The sequence below is a fragment of the Triturus cristatus genome, chromosome 2_2 (genome assembly GCF_964204655.1).
Source record: "Triturus cristatus chromosome 2_2, aTriCri1.1, whole genome shotgun sequence".
Classification (NCBI taxonomy): domain Eukaryota; kingdom Metazoa; phylum Chordata; class Amphibia; order Caudata; family Salamandridae; genus Triturus; species Triturus cristatus.
This window is the reverse complement of record NC_140582.1, coordinates 487150246-487163226: the sequence shown is the minus strand read 5'-3', so window position 1 is coordinate 487163226 and position 12981 is coordinate 487150246. Positions and strand designations below refer to the sequence as shown.

General features: G+C 40.5%; 1 protein-coding gene and 1 long non-coding RNA gene across 3 annotated transcripts in view; one reads left to right on the top strand and one right to left on the bottom strand.

Annotated features, from left to right (window-relative positions):
- INPP4B (inositol polyphosphate-4-phosphatase type II B) overlaps positions 1-12981 on the bottom strand; it is a 2419090-nt gene that overhangs the window by 1070813 nt on the left and 1335296 nt on the right. The gene's annotated exons all lie outside the window — the stretch shown is intronic.
- LOC146862397 (uncharacterized) overlaps positions 1-12981 on the top strand; it is a 64102-nt gene that overhangs the window by 3990 nt on the left and 47131 nt on the right. The window contains exon 2 of the long non-coding RNA XR_014978121.1: positions 6724-6901. This is a non-coding gene — a long non-coding RNA (uncharacterized LOC146862397). The remainder of the gene's footprint in view (positions 1-6723; positions 6902-12981) is intronic.

Genomic DNA, 12981 nt, shown 5'->3' with positions numbered 1-12981 from the left:
GATGTCATCAGTGATGTCACTGACCATGTCATGAATGATGTAATATGTGACATCATCAGCAGTGGATTGCGGGCGCGCGAGATGTAGTTAGTACAACTAACTATATTGGAGGTATTTCAATGGTTTTGTACGAGTGAAATGTCCAGCTAACTATAACACCCCTAAAACCTATGTTTTTTTCAGTGAATTTCTATGGTTTTTTAAATGCTAATTCTTAACTATATTAGGCCTGAAACCTATTGTTTTTTCAGTGAATATATATATATATATATATATATCAGTAGCAGTCCGTGGAGGGAGCTTGGTGGGGCAGTGAGGCGGGGCGGGGAAATGTAAACACCGGAATATGGATGAACGGAGGTAAGTACACATTTAAATAAATAAAATGAATTTCATTGCGCGCACTGCATCGCATTTTTCGATGCAGCGCGCGCGCAAAGGAATTTGTTTTATTTATTTAAATGTGTACTTACCTCCGTTCATTCATATTCTGGTGTTTACATTTCCCCGCCCCGCCTCACTGCCCTACCGAACTGCGTTAAGTGGGCGCGCACGCCACGAATGGCGTAAAGTAACTTAGCATTTAAAAAACCGTACAAATTCACTGAAAAAACCATAGGTTTCACACACGTTATAGTTAGGAATTAGCATTTAAAAAACCTTGCAAATTCACTGAAAAAACCATAGGTTTCACACATGTTATAGTTAGTGGAAATTTTACTGATAAAAAACCAATGAAATTCCCCCGTTATAGTTAGTGCAGGCAACTATAACTCACGCGACCGCAATCTTCTGCTGATGACATATGTGTCTTTATGAAAAAAAAATATTTGTAATATATGTATAGCTAAAAATGTATGGAAGAAGACATGGGCAAATAAGTGTCTAAATACAGTATTAGCATCAGCAGAGGATTGCGGTCGCGTGAGTTATAGTTGCCTGCACTAACTATAACGGGGGAATTTCATTGGTTTTTTATCAGTAAAATTTCCACTAACTATAACATGTGTGAAACCTATGGTTTTTTCAGTGAATATATATATATATATATATATATATATATATAAATGATCGATAGATAGATAGATAGATAGATAGATAGATAGATAGATAGATAGATAGATAGATAGATAGATAGATAGATAGATAGATAGATAGATATTACCTAGTTATAGTTGTGACCTAGTCTCCATAGGAAAAGCATTTTTTGACTTGGCTATAACAATGGCGTCTTTTGGCCAATATGCATGAAAGTTTGGCAAAAAAGTGTCATGGTGGGTAATGTTGATTGGGAAAGTTTAGGGGTGATCTGTACAGTGGGAACCGAGAATGTGGGGCACAAAATAAGGTTGCATTTGTAATGTTAATTTTCATAGGAACCTTTAGCCACCATTACAGCTCGAGCCGCTGAACGGACTTACACCAAATTTGGCAGGGAGGTAGAAGTCAGTTCAAGGAAGTGCCTTTTGATTATTTGGTGTAAATCTGTTATGTCGTTTTTGAGAAATTTAAGCTGAAAATGATAGTAATATATCTGGCCGCAGAAGTTTTGCGATGAATCGCAAATGCATGCACCAAGGGGAATGCTCTGATTGGCTGGTCGCAACCTGAATGGAAAATTGCGGCCACCATTTAATCTATCAGGAACGGTTCCCGGGGCTGAAAATGTGTGTGAAAGCCCACATAAGGGGTCAGGGTGGAGATACTCTGACCCCATGATTCAGAAATAGAGGTGTTAGTGACACAAGTTATGCATCCAAAATAGATTTTTTTAATTGCGAGCGATATTCGGGACAAAGTCTTGAACACCAGCCCAGCCACTCCGTGTACCATCGTAGGGACGTCACGACTATTGATCTCATTGGTGAAAATATTAAAAGAAAATCAGTGAATCATTAATAAACGTTATATCATTGTGAGATTCTGATAAATGTTTTTATAGAGTTATACATACAGTGAGTTATTTACTGTGATGGTTAGAATTAATTATAAGTAATGGAATGTTAAGTGGGTGTTTAGATGGCTGCATAGGTTCTACGCAAATGTTATAATGATTGAATAGTTACAGCCGTGAGAATTTAGTGTTACATTTAAAAAAATGTTAAAGAAAGAGAAAGGCAGTGAAACAAAAAGAACAAGTTGGGAGAGTAGTTGATGAGGCCTTTGCTTTGAAGAGGAAACTTTTTATTTTGATGCTAAATAGAGTGAATACTCTTGACAAAATAGTGTTTTGCATGAGTGTTATATTCCACATAGGTACCCCAATATCGGCTCAGGTACTAATTGCACCTTTCATCTACATTGCCCTCATATTGCACTACATAAGGTTTCTTAAGACTGACCCTTTACCTAGTTAAGGTAATGACTAGAGGACCTGAGGTTTTCTCCTAAAGGCCTAAGTCTCATTCATTATGCATGAGGATTCTTGGAATCACAGCTGAACAGCAGAACAAACATCTCCTGCATAAAAACTATATACAAGGGTCATTCCTTCCGTCATCCTAGTTCGACATGACATGACAAGGTATATCCCCAGGGGGTATTACTTTGGATATATATACACCATCTCTTGCTAAGGTAGAGAGAGGAGAAAAGAACTTCCACGACGACACACCGAGACAAGACGCTGAGGCTCCTGCATGCAGACACTCCAGCTCGCAGTGGTCTGACATTCCTTGCGGGGTATCCACCTCGAGACCAGAACGGGTTCTCACAGTCTCTCACTTCAGGTAATGGGGCTGACTTTATCCTAGAGGGATTCTTGGCTTCCATACCTACATACATGCTATTTACACTTAGGTACATCTAGTTGGGCTCGCATCGTAGGAGTATGCTTTTGTTACTGTCATGTATTTTTATACTTGCCTGTATTTATCGTTTTAGCACTAAGGTAGAAATCTACCATCATTTTACTCTGTTAGTGTTTATAATCATCTTTCTCTGTTACTGTCTAATGATTGTGTCAGCACATCTATTTTACACTAGAATGACGCTGGTTCAATAAATACTTATTGGAAAACGTCCCCATCATTTATTCTGTGTATCTCTCTCAGAGACAAAGTGAGCACGAATGACTGAGCAACTAGCAGCACTGTTTCCACAAATCTGAGGGATCAGGGTTGTCATGTTCAATAGTTGGCAAGAACTATTCTCTCATTGATAAGAGGGGTTTCTAGTGGCACTGTGAATTAGCTGGTATACAGTCTAACATACTCGGTGAGGGTGTCCGGAATCAGTTTGGACACCAAGCCCTCAGTGTATGTTGTCTAAACGTGCAGATCCTTTATAGGTTTATGGGAACTACACAACAAAACCAGAAGAAAAGATTAGTGAATAGAGTAACTGTTGTACAGTTTTTAGTGGACAATGGATACATACTTCTTGTACAGAGGCTTTCTTTAATGAAGAAAGCCATCTCCAAGTTAAGAAATTAATTCATGCTATTGATTAAAGAGGACAATGTTATGAAATGAAGAATTGTAGTCATAAAGCAAAAGAGGTGATGGTACTTAGAAATGTAGAAGAAGTTATTGCAGAAAAGGTACAAAGAAGGCGTAGTCAGGGTACTGTACATAAATGGAATTGTAGTAGTGTTTCTAGTATTAGACAGCAATCCATTGATATAATAAAAAAATTCCTACGTATCTTTTCAGGGCGAAGTTTAAAGCACAAAATAAGGTATACCACTCAACAATGAGAACTTTAGGTAGGAAGCTGTATTAAGTGAAAACTTCTGCTTTATGTTTAGGAGAAATAAGTAGAGCATTTTTTCATAGTAGTGTGGTACACGTAGAAAAGGTATGTAGTGATGTGCAGTTTCGTTTCTTTGGTCCTGATCAGGATTCTAGGGGAAATGAAGAGTTGTTAAGAGGGAGAGTTGCAGAACAAGGCACATATATTACAGTTGATATTTTTAAAAAAAGATTACAAAATTTAACACAGTGTTCTGTAAAAAAAAATGTGTATGTTTGTATATGTTGTTGATGCATGAACTAGAATATTTAAACATAGACTGTTGACTTATATTAAGAAAATTAAAAAGCAAATCCTGATAACTGGCAAAAGTTATTTGTAGAGGGATGGTTTGAATTGTCTATATGGCAAGTTATATGTAAGTAGGGTTTACAAAAAACTGGAAGATAATAAAATGAACAATGCATAGATATTAGATACCCATTTTGCAAGATAATGAAATGCCTGCTCATGTTAAGAAACTATGAAGGGCAAAAATAAAAAAATCATGAACATTTATTATTCTTTCCAGCATTGCTAAGGACAATTATGGACTACTCTCCAGCACTAACTACATCTCCACAATCCATACAGTATGATGCTATCAGAGAACACTGTGGAGCCAAATCTTGAAGTTAAGATTGGACTTTTGAATTGACTCTCTGTTTTGGTGTTGTTGTGTTGCTATTGAAGTTGAGGGTCCTTCAGCCTTGCATTGCCTTCTTGCTGCTCACTGTGAACACATCTTATGAAATGTGCAAAAAATATAAAAGGGGGAAAAAAATACCATGTCTGATTTTTGGCAGCATTGTGAATAGCTGTTACATACTTCTCATCATATGCTATAACATCACTACAGTCAATGCAATACGTGGCCATTCTTAAAAACTATGGAACCATATCTGTTGTAGATATCTGTACCTCTAAAGGGACTTTCTGGTCAGGTATTGTTGCTGCTTCCACTGATGAAGATGGTCCTCCAGCTTTCCTCTTGTAGATATTCAGTTGGATACATTTTCTATGATAGGTTTTAAGATTATATGAGATGGACGTCGGCCCACATGGATATTTTTTGTTTCTCCCTCTACAGAGGACCCTTTCACACATTGTGGATTGCACTAGTTTTGCAGCAGTTTTTGAATCCCCTTGAGTTTGGGTAACAATGGATAGTTTGATGTTTGTTTGAAAGTTATGTTGTGTTCATGAGTTCAGATGTTGAAAGTTATTTTTTGAAACTGTTGTTTTTTTTACAAATATGTTGTAAAAATAAAGTTAAACCAATATGTTACTAAACAGCATGTTGGTGGTATAGTGGGATACTCAAACCCGAAAAAGATCCTAAAAAATGCAAATCCTACAGACCAATTTCCCTGCTCAATGCAGACTATAAAGTGTACACACAGATTCTTGCCAAAAGGTTGGACAAAGTGTTGGGAGATATTATAGATGTAAACCAGAAGGGCTTCGTAAAGGGAAGGCAGCTTTCAGACTTAACCTAGGATCTGGTGTGTGCAATAGATGTGGCACTGTTATGGGCGTCCCTTTATCTGTCATAATGATAGACACTACCAAGGCCTTTGATAGAGTAAGTTGGCTCTATCTTTATGAAGTAAATAGAACAAAATGGTTTGGGTGGCAATTTTCTTCAAGCAATCCAAAGTATATATTCTGCTCGCACAGCAAGGATACTGGTCAATGGTTCATTAACCTCTAGCTCTGGATAAACAGGGGAAAGGCGAGGAAAATTAGGGAAGAGTAAAGAATCCCCCATTTCGATATTGTGATTGGTATAAAAAAGAGGCTGTATATGCAGATGATTTAATATTTTACACAAGCATCCCTGAGGTATCACTGCCGGTAATTATGGAATTAGCAGAAAGTTTTGAGAAAATCTCGGGATACCTAGTCAATGAAGATAAAACAGAGACTGTGACGTGCAATAGACCTATCCCAAACCACCTCCAGCATCTAGATAAAACAGAAATTAGATTTCTAGGAATTCGGGTGACGAAGGACTTTGAAAAAATGGCTCACTTTAACTTCAGTAGACTTATGCATGGGGCTAAAAAACTTTTGCAAAGCTGGGCTTTCCTCCCGATTTCTTTCTTAGGAAGGATTAATCTAGGCAAAATAGCGATTCTCTAAAAATTCAATTTTATTTTCAATGCTCTCCCCAAACATTTTAAACAAGCTTGGTTTAAAAAACTACATGGTCAAATCAGCAGATTTATATGGAGGAGCAAGAGCGTGAGAATCTCTTGGAAAAAACTCGGAAAGGTAAAGATGGAGGGTGGAATAGCACTCCCTGATTTTCAGCTTTACTATTGGGCTTTCTTCTTGAAAAATGCCAGACGACTGTTGATGGACACCCATGACATGCCAATGAGATATAAAGCCTTAATAATTAACCTAGCAGAAGAATGCAAATATTTCCTATTTAAATTTGGCCATCCGAAATAAAAACAAAATCAAATTTAAGACTCTAATGGCAGCATGTAAAGTTTGGATTCAACTTAGGAGTATACCAGAGATCCCATACTATAGTAGCATGGCAGCAATTTGGAGATCCCCAGGAACCCCACTCTGTCTGAAGGATAGCTTGGCGACTCCTATGTTAAATGCAGGACTACTAAGGTGGGGCCAACATCGCTGAGCAAGGTGGCTTGGCACCGTGGCCTACTTTAATCTATCCAGATTTAAGTACTATCAGTTGGCTAGCTGGTCGCGAACTCAGTCGAATTTGGGGATGGAAACTGAAATTCAGAAAGAATTACAAAACACTCAGAACTACAGAAAGGAAGTCTCTTAGTTCTTAGTAGTACTTAGTATTGGTAGAAGGGGACAATGGTCTTTCGACAGTGCCGGAAGAGATCTGGAAGCTGGACATGCCAGGCTGCGATGTCCTCCACTTATGGCAAGTATCTGCAACTGCGTTATGGTGATCAGAAAATCTGCACCACTCAGGAGGAACCATTTATTTACTCTATACAGGGCCTACTGGTCACCCCAAAAACTTGCGAAGATGGGAGGAAGCAAAAAAAGATGCTGCCTGAAGTGTGAACTGGAGAATGCGGACGACATACATCTATTTTGGCAGTGTGCAGCCATCCAGTCCTTCTGGCAATGTGTGGGTGAAGTATTGGAAAAAAGTTTGGGAATCAATCTTGAGGTAAGCTTATCTCTAATTATATTTGGAGTGCTGAAGGAAGACGAACCATCTTTGGGAAGAATGAGATCGTCCCTACTTTTAATATAAATAGCTATTGCACCTAGGGGAATTTGTATAAAATGGGTCTGTGTGGCTTGGCTAAGTTGTTCACAACACATTGCTAGACTAGATTGTCAATCGGGTTCACTTAAGAAAGAAAAATTGTGGCCCTCTTTACTCATGAGGTTTCCTATAATTTGATCACTTGTATTACTTTGAGAGGTTTGAATCCACAGAATATCCTGGTCGCATTTCAACCAAGTCCAAAGATTAAGACAATATTCAAAAGGTTAACAAAGTTAGTGGTGGCTACCATTAGACTCCTACTTGACTATTAGTTGAAGAAGGCTGACCTATGGACGCCTGGATCACAGAAGTTATGTGGCGCCCAGACCCTAGACCTCTTCCAAGATCCTGGTCCCTGCCTTTGTCACATATGAGGACTACAAAAACATATATATGTTACTAAACAGCATAGTCTGAAACTTTGTGTAAAATATGTCTATATATCTTTTTTACACTTTTTCATTTGTATTCGTGACTACTGATGTCATTGCGACCTCCAATGTTGCTGTGAAGAAGGAAAATGCATTTTTGATGTAGTTATTTCGACAAATGAATACAAAGGGGAAAGTTAAATTGGTATTTTACTAAATAGCTAAACTGAAACCTTATGTAAAATATGTCTATATATGTGTTTTACACTTTGTTAACAACACCCGGTATTCGCAGTCTGTCCTTGGCAATGGCAGTCATAGAATCATACAGGCACTACCTGTGCAATAATCAAGGACATCCTTCCTCCATCACTCTGTAAGTACTAGTTGGGGGATGAAGTCTCCTTGACTATTGAGTGTATTTGGGGGCCAAGTATCCCTCTTGTTACCTCCAGCAAGTTCCACACAGTCAGTTTGCTGAGAGGTCTTAGGAGTCCACACACCCTTTCTGCACCACTCTGCAAACATGTCTCCTGGCATACTACTGGTTGGGGAATAAAGTTGTCTTTGATGCTAAAAGGTCCTTGGGGATCGAGAAGCCCTCCTGGTACTTTCTATATGTCCAACTCAGCGGAATTTCTGACAGCTGTTCAGAGGCCCTGCCCTCTTTCAACACCATTCTGCAATGACCATTGTTATATAAAAAAAAACATAGAAATTCACTGAAAAAATGAAACGTTATAGGCAAGTTATAGTTAGGAATTAGCATTTAAAAAACCTTAAACATTCACTGAAAGAAACAAAGGTTACAGGGACGTTATAGTTAGGCTGAAACTCGTACAAAACCAGAGAAATTTAGCAGTTACAACTAGCAGAGCTATCTATAACTCGCGCCCCCGCAATGCAATGCTTATGACCTCACATATTACATTACTCATGACATGGTCAGTGACATCACTGATGAATTCTCAAATGACATCACTGATGACATCACAGATTTTTCAGTGAATATCCAAGTTTAAAAAAAATCCTATTTCCGAACTATAGCAGCCCTGTAACCTTTGGTTTTTTCAGTGAATATATATATATCCAAGAAAGAAGTGACTCAAACAGATAGATTCACCAAAGAACAAAAATATATTCCCACTACAACATTTCAGCTTCTGCCTTCCTCAGGTAGTACAAGATGGTTTGCTCAGTGGCTGGACAGATGACACAGCTGAATATTCAAAAAGCATCATGGGTAAAGATTCCATTTGGAATGTGAAATTAATGCAGTCCTGACAGCTCTTGAGATATTCGATAATCAGATGGTTTTGTCAGTAATGTTCAGTCCATCGGATGCAGTGATTTTAAACGGTGCAGCCAGAAGTTTTCTCTGGATCCAAGTAGTTCGTCCTTTAAGACTTGTTCCACGGGAAAAATCTTCAAATCTGATAGTAAATGATCTCGAGGGTATGATGATTGGCTACAGGCTGGCCAATTTTCTTATTAATTATTGCAAATTTGTGGTTCTTGAATTGTGCATGGAGGTCATACACTGTTTGGCGTGCATATTGGTTTTTACAGCCTTGGCGTTGGCACTGAATCACATAAATAATGCATTTTGAGCAACATGTAAAATGCTGTTTTATTCCATTGGTCCTTCTCCTAACAGAACTAGTTACTGATTATGCTTTTACGTACTTCCTCCCTAAAGATGGTTTCCTTATGCTGTTGAAAAGTTGACAATAATAGAAGATGTTTCTCATTAATCTGGGTAGTATGTCTTATAGGGAAATCTGTCTTTAAGGGGAGGACCTTCTTTCAAGCATAGGGGGCAAGAATCCTTAAGATCAAATGTAACAGACAGTGCTCACTTTCCTCAGTATGTAATACTTTGAAATCCAGAATCAATTAAAAAACCAAGCATGGAAAAACATTTAAGCTAGCAGACAACAATGGTAGCTGTTTCTAAGGAAATATCTCTTGTTGCATGATCGCCCCCAAGTTTTTGGACTGGCGCTGCCGGTTTTTTCAACTTTGAAGGTTTACTAAGTCCCGTCAAAAAGGCATGTGTGCCAGTGCTGTGACCCGTAAAAAGATATATGCCTAAATGTCTCACCCACAATTGTCAAAGGTTAACTTACTTATAAGTCCATAGTACATGGTAAAAGGGGAACCCAGGGCCTGTAATTTAAAATGTCCCTCATGAACTGCAGCACTAATTGTGCCACCACAAGTGTGACAAAGCAACGTATAACTCCCAGCCTGGCAGAGCTGTTTTACAATGCTAACTTGACTTTTTAATTTAAAGCAATGGCAATGCCCTAGAACTTCCTTTTTAATATTTGTAGGTCGACCATAAAGTAGGACAGCTGAGCCCTAAAGTCAGGGTACATGGTTTTAAAAAGAATGCACATGTGGTTTAGTAACTTTACATGTCCTGACAGTAAAAACCCTGCGTTGTCGTTTTTACTGTGCAAAAGCAAGTAGCCCCATTGGTCAGTACAGAATTACGTGTTGGAAACTCACCAGTGCTAACTCCTGAAAGGGAACACTAAATAGGATACTTCAAGGTATCCAAAGAATCACTACATTTGTGCAAAAGTTACATTAAATACAACTTGAGGCTCAAGTTGAATTTAATGTAACTTTTGCACAAATGGCTATTTAGAAAGGTCCCACTTTGTTGCTCAAAGTTTCCAGTAACCAGTTACATTTGCACACACGTTGTCTTTCTTGAGATAGTGTCACAACCTGCTCTTGCATCCTCTGCTTAGTGGTCTAGCAACTGGGGCTCATGATACTTTGCTGCTATGGCTCCCTATGCACGCCGGGACATCACGACTGGTGTGTCTTCGCATCCTCATGATTCATGTTCCGCCAACTCCCTCATGACTGATGTTTTCCCAGCATCCCTCATAAGTGATGTTCCCCCAACACCGTCATGTCTGATGTTTTCCAAGCATCCCTCATAACTGAAGTTTTCCCAGCATCCCTCATAACTGATATTCCCCCAGCACTCTCATGTCTGATGCTCCCCCAGCACTCTCATAACCAATGGTTCCCTAGACACCTTGTGATTCCATTGCCTTTGCACCTCTGCACACATCCCCCCTAAACCCTGTGATTCCCGTGCACTTGATTACCCACCCCAAGATCCATGAACTCATAGGGTTCCTTGCACCTGTTGTTTACTACGGCCTTGGTGTGTTTTTCCTTTGAGTCTTTGCACGCTTACCCCTGTATACCATGAGCCAATAGAATGCCTTGCATACACTGTTTGTAGGGCCTCATATTGTTTTCCATCATGCACATTTGAGCAAGAACGATAATTTGTTTCCTGTTGCTGGTTCCAATGTCAACGTTGCACCTGCTCTTCCTGTAAGGTAAGAGCGAGTGTGCCAACATGTGTTTTTCTCCTAGGTTCAATAACCTTCTAGAAGGCCATTTGCCCCACATGTCCCACTTGCCACATGTGACCTAGCTACTTCCTTTGAGCCTGCAAGAGGGTATATAAACCCCTGCCCAACCCCAAGTCTTTGCTTGGCCTCACCCTTCCCACTCACCTCAAGAATCCTGCCGGAACCAAGAAGCCCTCCAGGCTCCTTCAAGTCCATAGTGAACTGATGGTTCCGTGGCTCCAGCTCCCTAGACGTCTCCCTTCTAGACAGCTACTCCGGACCCACTGCAACTCCCTGGGTCAAGGCTCCGAGATCTTCTTGGAACATCACTCAAGTGGAAGAACTAGGTTAAGTGCTTGTTATCAAGTTAGTGAGCACTAACCCTCCTATAGTAGCTAGCAGGACTAAGCACCAGCGTAGTAAAAGACTACATATTTTTCCTCCGCTCCCTTTCTGTGATTTTCTCAAGTGCTTTTTGTTTATTCCTACTCCAGACCTCTCTGTTCAACCTTGGAACTGATTGCTCAGAGACTAAAGACTTCATTCTGTGTTTCTCTGAATGAACAATATTTCCAAGAGAAAGCATTTCTGATTATTTGATATTTGTAAAAACCTTGTACCTAAACCTATGCAGCGAGTTTACCTTTGGGTGTGCTAATAACTCCAACCTATGCACCGAGTTTACCTTTGGTAGGGCTAATAACTTCAACCTCTGCACTGAGTTTACCTTTGGAGTCCTATAAACTCCAATCTGTGTTTTGAGTTTACTTTGGGAGTGCCAAGACCTATGTTCCTAGTGTTGTCCTTAGGAGTGCCTCACTCCAATCTGCGATTTTGGTCAGTCTGCTCTCATGCTGTGCTATTTGCGAAACCTGTAAGTGTATGTAACTGAAGTCAGCGCATGGTCATTGTATGTTGAGGTCTGTTAGTGTACTGATGGTAATTGCCTTCTCTTGTTGTTTCCAGTGTATTGCATAATCGCAAACCCAGAGGCTCAGGTGGTCCAGTGTGTATCTACCTCGTTGACACAGATGGTCCCTAAAGCGACACAACCCTGTTACATAGTATCACCCAGCTGCTGAGCAGACCCAGTACCGCAAGTCTCTTTCTTATTTTATCCCTATCCCCCTTTCCCTTGGAGGACAGCTTGTGTGAGAAGGTTTTGCTTCCTTTGTTATGTTCTGTCTTCGGGAAGGGATAGGAGGTCCACCATCAGTTCCAATGTAGTGTCCGCAGTTGGAACCACATGAGTGCATGATAGACAACCTTCTGTCCTCCTGGGGAGAGGTGTGTACAACTCTCAGGAAGGAATACAAAGGGCCTGGCATTGGGAGAGGCGTGACCTTCTTCTGGAAGAATGGGAAAGTATGATGTGAGGCCAAAAGGTGAGCTTCAAAGGGGAAGCCACCTTTAAAGAGTAAAATAGGCTGCTCTTTGTTTTAACGAGCAGGCTGCCATCTCGGACAGAAAGGGAGGAAGGCTAGGGAGCTCCATACACCAAGAGAGAGGTTCTGCCATGTTGGGAGTGGGAGGAATGCTGCATTCTGGGCAGGCTAGATATCACACTCTACATGAAGCCATTACTCTGTGGGAGTGGACCTGGTAGCCCACTGGCTAGAAGATGCTACAGCACCCAAGGGCAAAAAACTGGCATAAAAGCAGCACCCTTAGGCCCAGACCTGAGATCACACCTGAACTGGACAGTGAACCAAAGAAGGACTGCCCTGCTGTTCCTTGGACCCAGCAAAGAGAGGCTGCACCAAAGACTGGTGTGTACCTGCTACTCCTTTTTCTAGCAAAGAGAGGGCTGTACCTGTGGTGCCCTGCTCGAGGAAAAGTCATCCTCAAGCCCCAGACAGAAAAGATGAGTCCAAGAGTTAGTTAGCTGACTCACTATTACAGCCACTGGGCTATAAAAGCTGAAGAACCGTGTCCTGGCGAGCTTGTAGCCAAGCATGCCTGACTGCAGCTGACTGCCAAAGCACAGCCTGGGAGAACGTGTCACAACCCTCAAAAGATGCACCCGAGTCTACTGGACACAGGAGAGTCATTTGAGTACAGGTTGGTCACCCTGCTCAATACTACCTGCAAGTTACAGGGAACTGCTGGTTTCATTGTACTTGGACACCAGTAGACCAGTGGCACCTGTTTTCAGCTGGATTTTACCTGCACTTCAAGGGACCATGACCCCGGTCGCTAGTCATCACACTGTGTTCAT